The following is a 17,345-nucleotide window of genomic DNA, read 5'->3' as shown; positions in this document are numbered from 1 at the left end:
AGGCCCACTTGACTTCACACTCCAGGATGCCTGGCTTTAGGTGAGTGATCACACCATTGTGGTTATCTGAGTCATTAAGACCTTTTTTGTATAGTTCTTCTGTGTATTCTTGCTACCTATTCTTAATCTCTTTTGCTTCTGTTAGGTTCATACTCTTTCTGTCCTTTATTGTACCCATATTTGCATGAAATGTTCCCTTGATATCTCTAATTTTCTTGGAGAGATCTCTAGTCTTTCCCATTCTATTGTTTTCCCCTATTTTTTTTTGTATTGATCACTGAGGAAGGCTTTCTTATCTCTCCTTGCTAATCTTTGGGACTCTGCATTCAGATGGGTATGTCTTTCCCTTTCTCCTTTGCCTTTTGCATCTCTTCTTTTCTCAGCTATTTGTAAGGCCTCCTCAGACAACCATTTTGCCTTTTGCATTTCTTTTCTTGGGGGATGTTTTTGGTCACCACTTCTTGTACAATGTTACTAACCTTCCTCCATAGTTCTTCAGGCACTCTGTCTATCAGATCTAATCCCTTGAATCTATGTGTCACTTCTACTGTATAATCATAAGGGATTTGATTTAAGTCATACATGAATGGCCTTAAAAGCCTTCTGCCCCTATCTAGTCAGCTGTGTGCTGGAACCAAAGACAGCTGTTCCACACCCAGGGGCTTATTCTGAGCCCTTGATGGGACCACTGTGACCCACAAGATGGCAGAGTAGAAGGACATGCACCCATCTTTTCCTGTGAGAACTTCAAAATTATAACTCACTGCTGAACAACTATCCACAGCAGAATGTTGGGTCCCACCAAAAAAAGATACCCCACGTCCAAGGGCAAAGAAGAAGCCCCAGCAAGATGGTAGGAGGGGTGTAATTGCGTTTAGAATCAAATCCCATACTCGCCAGAGACGCTTGGAGGGCTCAAACAGAATCTTGTGTGCCCAGGACCCGGATACCCAACAGAGACTGAGCCAGACCTGCCTTTGAGTGTTTGAGTATCTCTTGCAGAGGTACGGGTCAGCAGTGGCTGGCCACAGGGGCAGGGGCTCTGGATGCAGCAGACCTGGGTCACACGGCATGTGGCATAAGCCCTTTTGGAGGAGGTTGCAAGTAACCCCACCATAGAGTTGCTGAGTGGATGACGCACATAGTGCAGAACAGTTATACAGAATAAATTCTCACACTGTTAAGAAAGTTCTAGGACCCACAACAGATTTCCTAACCTGGGGATCTGGCAAAGGGGCTGAGAACCCCCAAGCAATTTGACTTTGGAGGCCAGTGGAATTTGATTACAGAACTTACACAGGACTGGGGAAACAGACTCTTGGAGGGGACAAACCAAACCTTGTGTGCACCAGGACCCAGGAGAAAGGAGCACTGACCCCACAAGAGACTGACCCAGACTTGCCCGTGAGTGTCCAGGAGTCTCTGGTGGAGGTGTGGGTAGACACTGGCCTGCTGCAGGGTCAGGGGCACTGAATACAACAGTGCATGCGCAAGACCTTTTGAAGGAGGTCACCATGATTTTGCCTCCACCATAGTTTGGTCTCAGGTCAAACAACAGAGAAGAAACACAGCCCAGTCCATCAACAGAAAATTGGATTATGGATTTACTGAGCATGGCCCCGCCCATCAGAACAAGACCCAGATTTCCCCACAGTCAGTCTCTCCCATCAGAAAGCTTCCATAAGCCTCTTATCTGTATCCCTCAGAGGACAGACAGAATGAAAATGACAGTCACAGAAAACAAATTAAACTGATCACATGAACCACAGTTTTGTCTAACTCAATAAAACTATGAGTCATGCTGTTTAGGGCTACCCAAGACAGATGGGTTATGCTGGAGAGTTCTGACAAAATGTGGTCCACTGGAGAAGGGAATGGCAAACCACTTCAGTATTCTTGACTTGAGAATCCCATGAACAGTATGAAAAGGCAAAAAGATAGGACACTGAAAGATGAACTCCCCAGGTCGGTAGGTGCCCAATATGGTACTGGAGTAGAGTAGAAAAATAACTCCAGAAAGAATGAAGAGACAGAGCCAAATTGAAAACAGTGCAGAGTTGTGGATGTGATGGGTGATGAAAATAGTCTGATGCTATAAATAACAATATTGCATAGGAACCTGGAATGTTAGGTCTATGAACCAAGGTAAATTGGAAGTGGTCAAACAGGAGATGGCAAGAGTGAACATCGACATTTTAGGAATCAGTGAACTAAAACGGAGGGAATAAGCAAATTTAATTCAGATGACCATTATATCTACTACTGTGGGCAAGAATCCCTTAGGAGAAATAGAGAAGCCTTCATAGTCAAAAAAAGAGTCTGAAATGCAGTATCTGGATGCAGTTTCAAAAATGACAGAATGATCTCTGTTCATTTCCAAGGCAAACCATTCAATATCACAGTAATTCAAGTCCATGCCCCAACCACTAACACTGAAGAAGCTGAAGCTAAATGGTTCTATGAAGACCTATAAGACCTCCAAGGACTAACATGCCAAAAAGATGTCCTTTTCATCATAGGGGACTGGAATGCAAAAGTAGGAAGTCAAGAGATAACTGGAGTAACAGGCAAATTTGGCCTTGGAGTACAGAATGAAGCAGGGAAAAGACCAAGAGAATGCAATGGTCATAGCAAATACCCTCTTCCAACAACACAAGAGAAGACTCTACACATGGACATCACCAGATGGTCAACACCAAAATCAGATTGATTATATTCTTTGCAGCGAAAGATGGAGAAGCTCTATACAATCAGCAAAAACAAGACTGGGAACTGACTGTGGCTCAGATCATGAACTCCTTATTGCCAAATTCAGATTTAAATTGAAGAAAGTAGGGGAAACTACTAGACCATTCGGGTATGACCTAAATCAAATCCCTTACAATTACAGAGTGGAAGTGAGAAATAGATTCAAGAAATTAGATCTGATAGACAGAGTTCCAGAAGAACTATGAACAGAGGTTTGTGACATTGTAGAGGAGGCAGTAATCAAGACCATCCCCAAGAAAAAGAAATGCAAAAAGACAAAATGGTTGTATGAGGAGGCCCTACAAATACCTGAGAAAAGGAGAGAAGCTAAAGGCAAAGGAGAAGAGGAAAGATGTACCCATTTGAATGCAGAATTCCAAAGAATAGCAAGGAGAGATAAGGAAGCCTTCCTCAGTGATCAATGCAAAGAAATAGAGAAAAACAATAGAATGGGAAAGACTAGAGATTGCCTCAAAAAAATTAGAGATACCAAGGGAATATTTCATGCAAAGATGGGCACAATAAAGGACAGAAATGGTATGGACCTAACAGGAGCAGAAGATTCTAAGAAGTGGCAAGAATACACAGAAGAACTATACCAAAAAAGATCTTCATGACCCAGATAACCATGATGATGTGATCACTCACCTAGAGCCAGACATCCTGGAATGCAAAGTCAAGTGGGCCATAGAAAGCATCACTACAAACAAAGCTAGTGGAGGTGATGAAATTCCAGTTGAGCCATTTCATATCTTAAAAGATGATGCTGTGAAAGTACTGCAGTCAATATGTCAGCAAATTTGGAAAACTCAGCAGTGGCCACAGGACTGCAAAAGGTCAGTTTTCATTCCAATCCCAAAGAAAGGCAATGCCAAAGAATGCTCAAACTACAGCACAATTGCATTTATCTCACATGCTAGCAAAGCAATGCTCAAAATTCTACAAGCCAGGCTTCAATAATACATGAACCATGAGCTCCCAGATGTTCAAGCTGGATTTAGAAAAGGCAGAGGAACCAGAGAACAAATGGCCAACATCCCTTGGGTCACTGAAAAAGCAAGAGAGTTCCAGAAAAACGTCTACTTCTGCTTTATTGAGTACGCCAAAGCCTTGGCTGTGTGGATCACCAGAAATTGTGGGAAATTGTTAAAGAGATGGGAATACCAGACCACCTGGCCTTCCTCTTGAGAAACATGTATACAGGCCAAGAAGCAGCAGTTAGAACCAGACATGGAACAATGGACTGGTTCCAAATTGGGGAAGGAGTACATCAAAGCTGTGTATTGTCATCCTGCTTATTTAACTTTAATATGCAGTTTTATTTAACTTTAATATTTAACTTATTTAATTTAATATGCAGAGTACATCATGCAAAATGCTGGGCTGGGTGAAACACAAGCTGGAATCAGGATTGCTGGGAGAAATATCAATAACCTCGGATATGCAGATGACACCACTCTAATGGCAGAAAGCAAAGAACTAAAGAGCCTCTTGATTAACATGAAAGAGGAGAGTGAAAAGTCTGGCTTAAAACTCAGCATTCAAAAAACTAAGATCATGGCATCTGGTCCCATTATTTCATGGCAAATAGATGGGGAAACAATGGTAACAGTGTCAGACTTTATATTCTTGGGCTCCAAAATCAGTGCAGATGGTGACTGTAGCCATGAAATTAAAAGATGCTTCCTCTTTGGAAGAAATGCTATGACCAACCTAGACAGTATATTAAAAAGCAGAGATATTACTTTGCCAACAAAGGTCTGTCTAGTCAAAGCTATGGTTTTTCCAGTAGTCATGTATGGATGTGAGAGTTGGCCTATAAAGAAAGTTGAGTGTGGAAGAATTGATGTTTTTGAACTGTGGTATTAGAGGAGACTCTTGAGAGCCCCTTGGACTGCAAAGAGATCAAACCAGTCAATCCTAAAGGAAATCAGTCCTAAGTAAGGACTGATACTGAAGCTGAAACTCCAATACTTTGGCCATGTGATGCAAAGAACTGACTCATTGGAAAAGACTCTTATGCTGAGAAAGATTGAAGGTAGGAGGAGAAGGGGACGACAGAGGATGACATGGTTAGATGGTATCATCGACTCGATGGACATGAGTTTGAACAAGCTCCGGGTGTTGCTGATTGACAGGGAGGCCTGGCGTGCTGCAGTCCATGGGGTTGCAAACTATCGGACATGACTGAGCAACAAATTGAACTGACTGAATGGCCTAGTGGTTTTTAGAGCTTAGTATGTAATATATTAATACATGTTGAAAGATCTTCCTGATTTTTATAGTTGTTGCTGGTTAAATCCCAAATATGTAATGCCACAGAGGAAGTAACGTTTTATAAGAATCTTCTCCAAAATAGTCAAAGAATTTGCCTATCGCTCTGTGGATGATACAACAAAAGTGGGCAGTGAAGCCCTGAAGGCCATTCCATTCCAGAAAAAAGATCTCAGGTTTGAGTTTTTGTTGGTATCTCAAAGAAGAAATTATTCTGACACTGTTTAAAGTGAAATAGTAGGATTTTATTTGGGATTACTGACATAGTTGGCAATACTATTGCAATTGAGATGAGTTTTCTGGCTCAATACAGCAAAAACAAGTTGGGGGGTCATCGCTTACACTGAGTGAGGGGGTCAGTGGCTGGAATACTAAGAGGAGACATGAAAGGTAGAGGATTCTTGCTGATGGCAATCAATGGGTTGATTGATATATAAGATAGGGGATTCTCTCTAACCTGACTTAGCAGAATTCTTGCTACAACAGGGCTTGGTGGTCTTGGGACCAGAGTAACTGTGTGTATGTGTCCAAGGTAGAGAAGAGGGTTCAAAGGGCTTGACTCAAATTTGGTGAAGGAGATGGTTTTGTCACTTTTCAGACTGTCCTTTAGACATGAGTTGCTGGCAGGGAAAGATTCCTCCAAGTTTTTGTCACCATTCCTGTATTTACGTGTGACTTTGACTTCTGTCTGCCATGGAGAGGCTACAGTGGAGCTGTGTATCAGTCAATATATGAAATATAGTATGACAGTTGTGTCTTTGAAGAGTAATTGTGGCAGACAACCCAAGACCAGAGAAGTCTAGTCAAACGAGAACATTTGATTCACATATTGGAAGAGATATTAGGATTTTTTGTTTTTACAAAATATTCTTCTTATATATAAATTTGACATATTTTAGGGTAAGAGTGACATTTTAGCTCACACTGACTGACATTCTGCTCTTGAGTTTTCTGAGAAAATGGCTGGTTCAAATGAAATGGTGAAGAGGGTATCAGGAAGGGGAAGAATACTAGGGACACTGTTGGTAACTGGCCTTCTTACAAAAAAAGTATTAAGACAGAGTATGAGATAGCCAAAGAGGAATATTATGCTAGGAGTTGAGTCTCTATGAGCCCCACTGTTCTTGTGCAGTTTTGACTAGGTTTTTCCTGGGAAAATGCCAACCAACAGAGACCCACCTGAATTCTTGACTTTGAACTCTCAGCCCCATGATCTCAATTACTGTCATGGAGCCTACCTTTGTAGAAGTCCACAATTGCTAACATGACTTAGTCCAGTTCAGTTCAGTCACTCAGCCGTGTCCAACTCTTTGTGACCCCATGGACTGCAGCACGCCAGGCCTCCCTGCCCAACACCAACTCCCGGAGCTTCTTCACACTCATGTCCATTGAGTTGGTGATGCCATCCTCTGTCGTCCCCATCTCTCCTTGCTTTCAATCTTTCCCAGCGTCAGGGTCTTTTCAGATGAGTCAGTTCTTCCCATCTGGTAGCCAAAGTACTGGAGTTTCAGCTTCAACATCAGTCCTTCTGATGAATATTCAGGACTGATCTCCTTTAGGATGGACTGGTTTGACCTCCTTGCAGTCCAAGGGACTCTCAAGAGTCTTCTCCAACACGACATTTCAAAAGCATCAATTCTTCTGTGCTCAGCTTTCTTTATAGTCCAACTGTCACATCCATACATGACTACTGGAAAAATCAGCTTTGAACAGATGGACCTTTGTTGGCAGAGTAATGTCTCTGCTTTTTAATATGCTGTCTAGGTTGGTCATAACTTTTCTTCTAAGGAGCAAGCATCTTTTAATTTCATGACTACAGTCACCATCTGCACTGATTTTGGAGCCCCCCAAAATAAAGTCTGTCACTGTTTCCACTCTTTCCCCATCTATTTGCCATGAAGTGATGGGACCGGATGCCATGATCTTAGTATTTTGAATGTTGAGCTTTAAGCCAACTTTTTCACTCTCCTCTTTCACTTTCATCAAGAGACTCTTTAGTTCTTCTTTACTTTCTGCCATAAGGGTGGTGTCACCTGCATATCTGAGGTCATTGATATTTCTCCCAGTAATCATGATTCCAGCTTTTGCTTATCCAGTCCAGCATTTTGCATGATGTACTCTGCATATAAGTTAAATAGGCAGGGTGACAATATACAGCCTTGACATACTTCTTTCTCGATTTGGAACCAGTCTGTTGTTCCATGTCTGGTTCTAACTGTTGCTTCCTGACCTGCATACCGATTTCTCAAGAGGCAGGTCAGGTGGTCTGGTATTCCCATCTCTTTAACAATTTTCCACAGTTTGTGGTGATCCACACAGTAAGAGACTTTGGCATAGTCAATAAAGCAGAAATAGATGTTTTTCTGGAACTCTCTTGCTTTTTCAATCATCCAGGGGATGTTGGCCATTTGCTCTCTGGTTCCTCTGCCTTTTCTAAATCCAGCTTGAACATCTGGAAGCTCATGGTTCATGTACTCTTGAAGCCTGGCTTGTAGAATTTTGAACATTACTTTGCTAGCATGTGAGATGAGTACAATTGTGCAGTAGTTTGAGCATTCTTTGGCACTGCCTTTCTTTGGCATTGGAATGAAAACTGACCCTTTCCAGTCCTGTGGCCACTGCTGAGTTTTCTAAATTTGCTGGGATACTGAGTGCAGCACTTTCACAGCATCACCTTTCAGGATTTGAAATAGCTCAACTGGAATTCCATCACCTCCACTAGCTTTGTTCATAATGATGCTTCCTAAGGCCCACTTGACTTTACATTCCAGGTTGTAGGGCTCTAGGTGAGGGATCATCTGGGTCATGAAGATCTTTTTTGTACAGTTCTTCTGTGTATTCTTGCCACCTCTTCTTAATATCTTCTGCTTTTGTTAGGTCTGTACCATTTCTGTCCTTTATTGAGCCCATTTTGCATGAAATGTTCCCTTGGGATCTCTAATTTTCTTGAAGAGATCTCTAGTCTTTCCCATTCTATTGTTTTCCTCTATTTCTTTGCACTGATCCCTGAGGAAGGCTTTCTTATCTGTCCTTGCTATTCTTTGGAACTCTGCATTCAAATGGGTATATCTTTCCTTTTCTCCTTTACTTTTCACTTGTCTTCTTCTCATAGCTATTTGTAAGGCCTCCTCAGACAGCTGTTTTGCTTTTTTGCATTTCTTTTTCTTGGGGATGGTCTTGATCCCTGTCTCCTGTACAATGTCAGGAACCTCTGTCCATAGTTCATCAGGCATCCTTTCTATCAGATCTAATCCCTTGAATCTATTTCTCACTTCCACTGTATAATTGTAAGGGATTTGATTTAGGTCATACCTGAATAGTCTAGTGGTTTTCCCTACTTTCTTCAATTTAAATCTGAATTTAGAACATTACAGCATACTAACACATATATATGGAATTTAGAAAGATGGTAATGATAACCCTATATGCAAAACAGAAAAAGAGACACAGAAGTACAGAACAGACTTTTGAACTCTGTGGGAGAAGGTGAGGGTGGGATGTTTCGAGAGAACAGCATGTATATTATCTAGGGTGAAACATTACCAGCCCAGGTGGGATGCATGAGACAAGTGCTCGGGCCTGGTGCACTGGGAAGACCCAGAGGAATCGGGTGGAGAGGCAGGTGGGAGGGGGGATCGGGATGGGGAATACATGTAACTCTATGGCTGATTCATGTGAATGTATGACAAAACCCACTGCAATGTTGTGAAATAATTAGCCTCCAACTAATAAAAATAAATGAAAAAAAAATCTGAATTTGGCAATAAGGAGTTCATGATCTGAGCCACAGTCAGCTCCTGGTCTTGTTTTTGCTGACTGTATAGAGCTTCTCCATCTTTGGCCGCTAAGAATATAATCAATCTGATTTTGGTATTGACCATCTGGTGATGTCCACATGTAAAGCCTTCTTTTGCATTGTTGGAAGAATGTGTTTGCTATGACCATTGTGTTTTCTTGGAAAAACTCTATTAGCCTTTGCCCTCCTTCATTCTGTACTCCAAGACAAAATTTTCTTGCTACTCCAGGTGTTTCTTGACTTCCTACTTTTGCACTCTAGTCCCCTATAGTGAAAAGGACATCTTTTTTGGGTGTTAATTCTAGAAGGTCTTGTAGTTCTTCACAGAACCGTTAAACTTCAGCTTCTTCAGCATTACTGGTCGGGGCATAGACTTGTATTACTGTGATATTCAGTGGTTCCTTTGGAAATGAATAGAGATCATTCTGTCATTTTTGAGATTGTACCCAAGTACTGCATTTCAGACTCTTTTGTTGACCCTGATGGCTACTCCATTTCTTTGATGGGATTCTTGCCCACAGTGGTAGATATAATGGTCATCTGAGTTAAATTCACCCATTCCAGTCCATTTTAGTTTGCTGATTCCTAAAATGTCAATCACTCCTGTTTGACAACTTCCAATTTGCCTTGATTCATGGACCTAACGTTCCAGGTTCCTATGCAATATTGCTCTTTACATCATCAACTTTTATTTCTACCACCAGTCAAATCCACAACTGGGTTTTGTTTTTGCTTTGACTTATCATAGGAACAAAATGCTGGGGTTACACAATATACTGTAGACATTCATGTTAAAGTGACTAAGTCACATCACTTATCTGCCTGGTTTCTTTATCTTCAGAAACAGGAGGTTAAGCTGGTTATTGTCCAAGTTTCCCCTTAACTCTATCATTCAGTGGTTCCATTTTCCATGAGACTTTGCATTAGTCTGAATGGGGAGTGACTGAAGCTAGTCTTTGAGATGCTACATGACTTTGGTACTTTGGTAGGATGTATTTCTGTTAGTGGGTAGTTAATACATATTCACAGAACACCTATGGAATCAACATGACAGTTCTTTAACAATGTGATTGGTTTGACTTCATCCTTCCTTTTGTTGAATTTTTTTAGTACACAAACCATAGGGATTCCAGAGTCCAAGTTTCACAAAATACTTGTTGAATTGTAGTGTCTCCTAGTGAATACACATTTCTGACCCCAGCACAGGCTCCATGGCCCTCAGACAGAATAGCTACTGGCCCCTATTGTGCCAACCACAGGAGATTGTGGTAGATTGAATCAAGAGTCGATTGTTTGTGTCCCTGTGGTAGTACACCCTGCTCTTATGTAGTACACCCAGCCAGATCTCAGTTGTGCAGAATGTACTTCAGTACCCCTTCACTTGGCATGGCCATGTGACATGCTTTGATCAATTGAATGTGGATGGAAGTGACTACATGTGCGTCCCAAACATGGGTCATGAAAAGTCTCACATATTGTCACTTACACCTTTGGTAGCTGTTGTCCTCTGCCACGTCAAAATATGCCTCGTCAGTCACTGCCACTCCAGCTTCGGTTCCAGAATGAGACCTGTGCTCACAGCCATCCTGTGAACATGAGAAGACATCACTGTTTTGTTTTAAAGTGTTTAGTCCTTGGGTGGCTGCTTAGGTAGCATTTTTGTAGTGATAGCTAATTGAGACAGTGACAACAGGCAATCTTGGACTTAGCACTCCCATCATTGGCCCTCATGGGGATGCTCAAAAGTAGAGGAAATGAGAATTACCATCACATGGTAGAAATCCTCAGTTGTGTGGACAAGGGAATCCAAGATTGGAAGCAGAGGAAGAGAGAACCAAATGAGGGGAGGAGTGTCATTGCTGGCTCTATCTTTTGCTTCCGTGGGGTTCTGGCACTTTAGAGGAAGATCAAGATAGGTCCTCTACATTCATAGTCCCAGTAAAGCCTCAAACTGTTCCTGGGAGATCTTGATAAAGTGGTAAGGGAAAACCTTCTTCGGACAGTTCTTAGAAGGTTTAGGTTCCTGGAGAGGTAGTTTCTTGTTAGAGCAACTCAGAGGGTGAAGGAACAGGTAAAGGATTTTCTAGAGAAAAAGGAAAGAGAATTGTAATATTGACTGTAGTGGAGTAGTCTCCCCTTGTTAGCAGGGGACATGATCCAAGACACTTAGTGGATGCTTGAAGCCACAGATAGTACTGTACCATTTTCTCTTCATGTCTTCTACTCACCAATTTAATACCTTTTCCATCTTAACTAAATATTATCATACACCGTGACTGTGATTTTTATAGTTTGAGGTGCAACAGCAAAACTAGCATGAGTTTATTTTCTCTTTTTCCCCATTTCATGGATAGAAGATTTGTTCTTACCACACGTTAGCAACCTCAGCATATGACTTTTTTTACTTACTGAGTTGAAAACTTTCATCTTTTCACTTAAAGGTAGCACTTTATGGTTTTTCTTTGGCATAACCAAATTGCCAGCATCACTACTCTTGTAGTTTGGAGCTGTTATCAAGTAAAATAAGTATCACTTGAACCCAAGCACTGACATACTGATACAGTCAATTTGTAGTAAAAGTGGCTGCGAAGTGACTAACAGAGAGGACATGCTGAACAAAGGGACGATTCATGTCCCAGGCAAGATGGTCGGGGAGGTGCAAGACTTCATCATGCCACTCAGAAAGATGCACAGTTTAACATTTATGAGTCGTTCATTTCTGGAATTTTCCATTTAATATTTTCAGACTATGGTAGACTATGGGTAACTAAAGCTATGGAAAGTGGAACTGTGGATAAGGGGAGAATACTGTACAGACCACAAACAGGCTATCAAGTATATAAAGGCTCAAATGATAGAAATTTATCTTTCATTTATGTAACAGTCCTTTGTGGGTGCTCCTGGCCCACAGGTGACTCTCCTCCATGTTGCCATTTATGGAGCCAGGCTCCTTTCATCCTGCAGCTCTGCCACACCTGGGTTTTCTTTATCCACCTGAGTGAGGAGAAAAGGGAAAATGGAGAATGTACTCCCTGTTTTTTTAAGTCCTAAAGTGACACACATCTTGTTTGCTTACATTCTATTAGTTAGGATTAATTACAGATATTTGAGGAGGGGCTGGGAAGTGTAGAATGTATCTAGGCAGTCACTTTCCAATGACAGTTCCACACATTGTTAAGGGGAACCTGGATTTTTATCTCTGCCACGGGGATGCTTTTTCTTTCAACACTTGAATTATTTCACTCCACTCTCTTCTTGCTTTTAAGATTTTCTTTTGTTTTTCTGTAGTTTGAATAGGATATTTTTAGGTGTAGCTTTTTGATATTTTCCTGCTTGGTATTCTCTGAGTTTCCTGGATCTATGGTTTGCTGTGAGTCACTGATTTAGGGAAATTCATTATTATTACTTAAAATATTTCTTTCATTCCTTTCTCTATTCTCCTCCTGGCATTTTTGTTATGTGTATGCTATACCTGTTGTAATCTTTTATAGTTATTTTTCTTTTGCTTTTCAGTTTGGGAAATTTCTACTGACATATCTTCATGTTCACTGATTCTTTCCTTGACTGTGCACAAACTATTGATGAACCTGTCAAAAGCATTCTTGACTTATATTGCACTGTTTTTTATTTTTAGAATTTCCTTTTGATACTTTCTCAGAGTTTCCATCTCTCTGCTGACATCATCTGTCTTTTCTTACATGTGGTATACTTTTCCCATTAAATCCCTTAGCATATTATTCATAGTTATTTTAAATTCCCAGTTTGGTAATTCTAAAATCTCTGGCATATCTGAGTCTAGTTCTGATATTTATTCTGTCTCTCAAGCTGTGTTTTTTTTTTTTGCTTTTTAGCATACCTTGGCATTTTTGTTAAAACCCAGACATGAATCATTGGTTAAAAGAACTGAGGTAAATGGACCTTTACTTTGAGGTTTAATATTTATTGGGCTGGGATTAGGCTATACTGCAGTTTGCTATAGCTGAGATGTTAGACCTTAAAATTTCCTGTGTCTTTGTTTTTGTCTCCTTTGCTGTCTTTGGATTTCCCTAGCGACTCTTTCTTTAGGATCTGAGCCTTGAAGTTCTTTTAGCTGTAAATCTATGTTATTGTACCATACAGGAGCCTCCTTGATATGGTGAAAACTATTGGGGGAGGATAAGCATTTTGTAATCTATAACCATGTCTTCTTTGTTCCTGAGCTATGACCTTCACAAGTACTTCTCAGTTTTCTTCTCCTTCTTCCTTAACTGAGATAGGAAGAGGAGTTGGACTTGGGTTTTTCCCTTCTCCCAGTTCAGTTAGGCTCTGGTAAAACAGAGTTGGTTAAGCTCCGGTAAAATAGCTTGCCTTAAAAGCAGGCTTTTGTTAAAGAGAACAAAGCACTCTTTTTAAATGGTTAATTTCCCCCTTCTCCTTCTGGATGTATGAAGCGATTTTTCTTCCATATTCACCCTGAGAACCTGGTGAGGCTTCTGGACATAAAACTCAAAAATGTGGGGGCCCCCCAGGCACATTTATCTCCTAAACTAACCCAGGCCCAGTCTCCAGTAATTAGTCAGCTGCCCTTTCTACAAGGCTCCAGCTGCAGCTTCTGCTCCTAGTAAACTACAATTCTCTGTATTTTCCTGTCTCTCCAGGGTTGCAGTTCCTGTGTTTTGGGGGTTGCAGTTTTTCCTGTGAACTCAGTTCCCTGATATATCTAACACTTGTTTATTTTCAGTTTGTTCAACTTATTTTCTTTCTGTAAGAACAGGAGTGATGACTTCCAAGCTCTTCATATGTCAGACTGGCCAGGGGTTCTTTAAATAGGGAAGCTACTTATCTTTAAGTTGGAGATAAGGCTATGGCAAGAGTCTCCTACATTACTTTATCCTCAGAGATGACACAGTGTAAGAGCTAACTTTCTTTACACCATCAGAGCTGAGCTCAGTACAGCTCATTCATGCTTCTTCTTCTTTTTTGACTGCACTATACAGCGTGTGGGACCTTAGTTCCCAACCAGGGGTTGAACCCGTGCCCCCTGCTTTGGGAGTGTGGAGTCTTAACCACTGTTCTTCTTAACTCTCAGTTTATATATTATGTCTACAACCTTCTCCCATTCTCTTCTGTAATATTTATTTATTGCTCTTAGTCTTAGTCTCTGAAGTGGCTCAAGCCAAATCTAAGATTGAAAAACTTCTGTTCCTTCAAAAATCTCCTAAAAGTTCCTTTTTTCTTCAATAGTCCTTCATAGGGCATGGTTTCAAGTTTTTGTCCTTGGTTATTATTTATGATTTATTGTAGTTCAGGATTTTCCTGAGACTACAGGTCTTAGTAGTACATGATCCTCATAGTAATTTTCCCACATATATTTATATGTGCACTTATTTTTTCTTCTTTCTACAGACAGAAAAGGCTTTTTACTGGAAATGAATAAGCAGACTAGTCCTTCAGCAGGAAACAGAGTCTTCCCTTGCAGTGAATGCCGGCCTAGTGTCTCGTGTGTCTTGTGTGAGGGATACTGAACGACACAATACCATCCTCAACAACAATGTTTGAGAAAATGTAGTCTCAAAATTCAAGTAATGTAATTGCCAGCTTTTGCTGCACAATGGGATGTTAGTGGATGTATGTGAGCAGAGAATTGACCTGTGCTGGCACAGTGGGGTTTGCTTCTGATGCACCAGAGTTTCTATGGAGAGTTTCCTCTGGGTGGCTACTCCTCGAGCTTGGCCTCTGGATCTTACATGTGGAGCTGACCTTAACGCACAGCCTGGAACCAAGCCCAACCAATTCATTGCCTGAAGCAGACAAAGCTGCCATGGAAGCCCAGCCCAGCTCATCTGATACATAGTTGACTTAAAGATCGGTAAACATGAAAATACTTTTTATGTAAATCACTGAGTTTTAGGAGATGGGACCAGGCTGGTCAGTTGAGCATAAGAAACAAGCCCACCTGTGTAAACATGTGTCAATCATCTGCGCATATTTTAACCACTAACATACTGTTGGTCAAAGCAAGTTTCATGGCCAGGCCTGAAGTCAAGGGCTAGAGAAATACTCTGTCCATCATGAGGCCATGGTAAGAGTGTTGTCTTGTCTGCTCAGAGTGCCTTAACAAAGTGCTTAAACCACAGACATTTATTTCTCACGGTTCTGGAATTTGGGAAGTCCGAGGTCAAAGTGCTGGTAAGGTTTCATTCTGGGGCTTCTTCTCCTACTAGTAGATGATCACCGTCTCACTGTATGTTCCCATGAATTTTCTTCAGCACTGCATGTGGAAAGAGAGAGTGAGAATTCTTTCTCTCTTCCTCTTCCTATAAGGCCACCAGTCCTATTGGATTAGGGACCTAATCCTACAACCTTAATTACCTCCCAAAGATCCCGTGTCCAAATACAGACATGTATTTGGCAAAGCTTCAACATATGAATTTTTAGGAGGCAAATCAGTCCATAGTAGGTGTCACCATATAATATTACCACAATGGATAAATAATTGGAGCCATTAATTCAATCTGCAAAATTACTAATGATCTTTCCTTTTGCAAACTATATTCACACCCATTCCAAGATTCTTTTCCGCCGAAGTCTCATCTAATCACAGCATCAGCTCAAAGTCCAGATTTTCATGACTTTTCATCATGTCTGCTTAATCAAGACCTCTATAAACTAAGAAGGCAAGTTATCCTCCTCCCCAGCCCTTCACACCCTGTGTAGAACGAGAGCCCAGGGACAGGAAAACCACAATGAACACTTTGATTTGAAAGGAAGAGGAGTGATAGGTTGAGCAGTCATAACCATAACAACTCTGGAAGCCCACTACATAAATGTTGTCCCTTGGGTAGGCCCTGGATCTGTTCCTGGCAGTGACTCCAAAGTTTATGTTCTTCACCATTATGGCTCCAACACTCTAGGAGGTCCTTCACTTTCCATCATTCTCCTTAGCCTCTTCCAAGGCCAGAGGGGAACATGCCCATCTTGGTGGCAGAGTAAACTTCTCAACCTGCTTCCTGCCTTTAAACTACAAAAGACTTTATCTTTATAGATGCTTATATAGATGCTTATATTGTTATTGTTCAGCTGCCCAGCTGTGTCTGACTCTTTCAGACCCCATGGAGTGTGGAACGCCAGGCCTCTCTGTCCCTCACCATCACCCAAGTTTGCCCAAGTTCATGTCCACTGCATTGGTGATGTCATCCAGCCATTTCATCCTCTCCCACCCTCTTCTCCTCTGCCACCATCTCCTTTCCCAGCATGAGGGACTTTTCCAATGAGTCAGTTGTTCACGTTAGATGACCAAAATACTGCAGTTTCAATTTCAGCATCAGTCCTTCCAATGAGTATTCATGGTTGATTTCTCTTATGATTGACTGGTTTGATCTGCTTGCTGTCCAAGGGACACTCAGGAGTCCTCTCTAGAACCATAATTCAAAGTTATCAATTCATCGGTGCTCTACCTTCTTTATGGTCCAGCTCTCACAACCATACATGACCATTGGAAAGACCATAGTCTTGACTACAGGGACCTTTGTTGGCAGAGTAATGTTTCTGCTTTTCAACACATTCTCTAGGTTTGTTACAGCTTTCCTGCCAAGAAGCAAACGTCTTCTGATTTCATGGCTTGCAGTCACCATCTTCAGTGATCTTTCAGTCCAAGAAGAGGAAATCTGTCACTACTTCTACCTTTTCCCCCACTATTCGCCACAAAGCAATGGGGCCAGATGCCATAATCTTAGTTTTTTTTCAATATTTAGTTTTAAGCCAGCTCTTTCACTCTCCTCCTTCACCCTCATCAAGAAGCTCTTTAGTTCCTCTTCACTTTCTGCCATTAGAGTAGTATCATCCACATATCTGAGGTTGTTGATGTTTCTCCCACCTATCTTGATTCCAGCTTGTAACTCATCCAGCCTGGCATTTCTCACGAGTGCTCAGCATAATGGTTAAATAGACAGGGTGAGAGCAGACAGCCCTGTTGTACTCCTTTCTTAACCTTGAACCAATCGGATTTTCCATACAGGATTCTAACTGTTGCTTCTTATATAGTAATCATCATTTATAGATCCTCATACACTGTGAACACCCTCAAGGTTTTCTTTTTTTTTACAGTCTGGGTTTGTGAGGAAACTTTTGCCAATACAGCTCTCCTAAAAACTTTGTGAGTTTTCTAAGTATTTGATTACTATCTGCATTATGTGTCCAAAGACACCTCTTCCATTCTTTGGGGAGAGATGGCTTTCTCTCTCTAGACACAGATAAGGAAATTTAGGGTACTTCCAGCTTCTGGGCCAAGTTTTTTAATATTTCAAGTGGTCCTCTTGTGCAGCTGGGAAGATCTGCTCTATGATATCTTTGTCCTTTCCAAGGTCTTAAAAAGAGCCGTACTTTTGATTTGGATTTTTTTCTTGAGGTTCTATTTGAATATCCGCTCCTGTGATTTGATGAGAAATAGTTTCTTTTCCCTACTCTGCAATTTCTGTGACCTCTATATTCCTTCTAATCTCTGCTCAAAATCTGACCAGTTTCTTTCTCAGCTCATTTCAGAGCTGTC

This window comes from Dama dama, chromosome 20 (assembly GCF_033118175.1).
Source record: "Dama dama isolate Ldn47 chromosome 20, ASM3311817v1, whole genome shotgun sequence".
NCBI classification, from domain to species: domain Eukaryota; kingdom Metazoa; phylum Chordata; class Mammalia; order Artiodactyla; family Cervidae; genus Dama; species Dama dama.
This window is presented reverse-complemented; position numbering follows the sequence as displayed.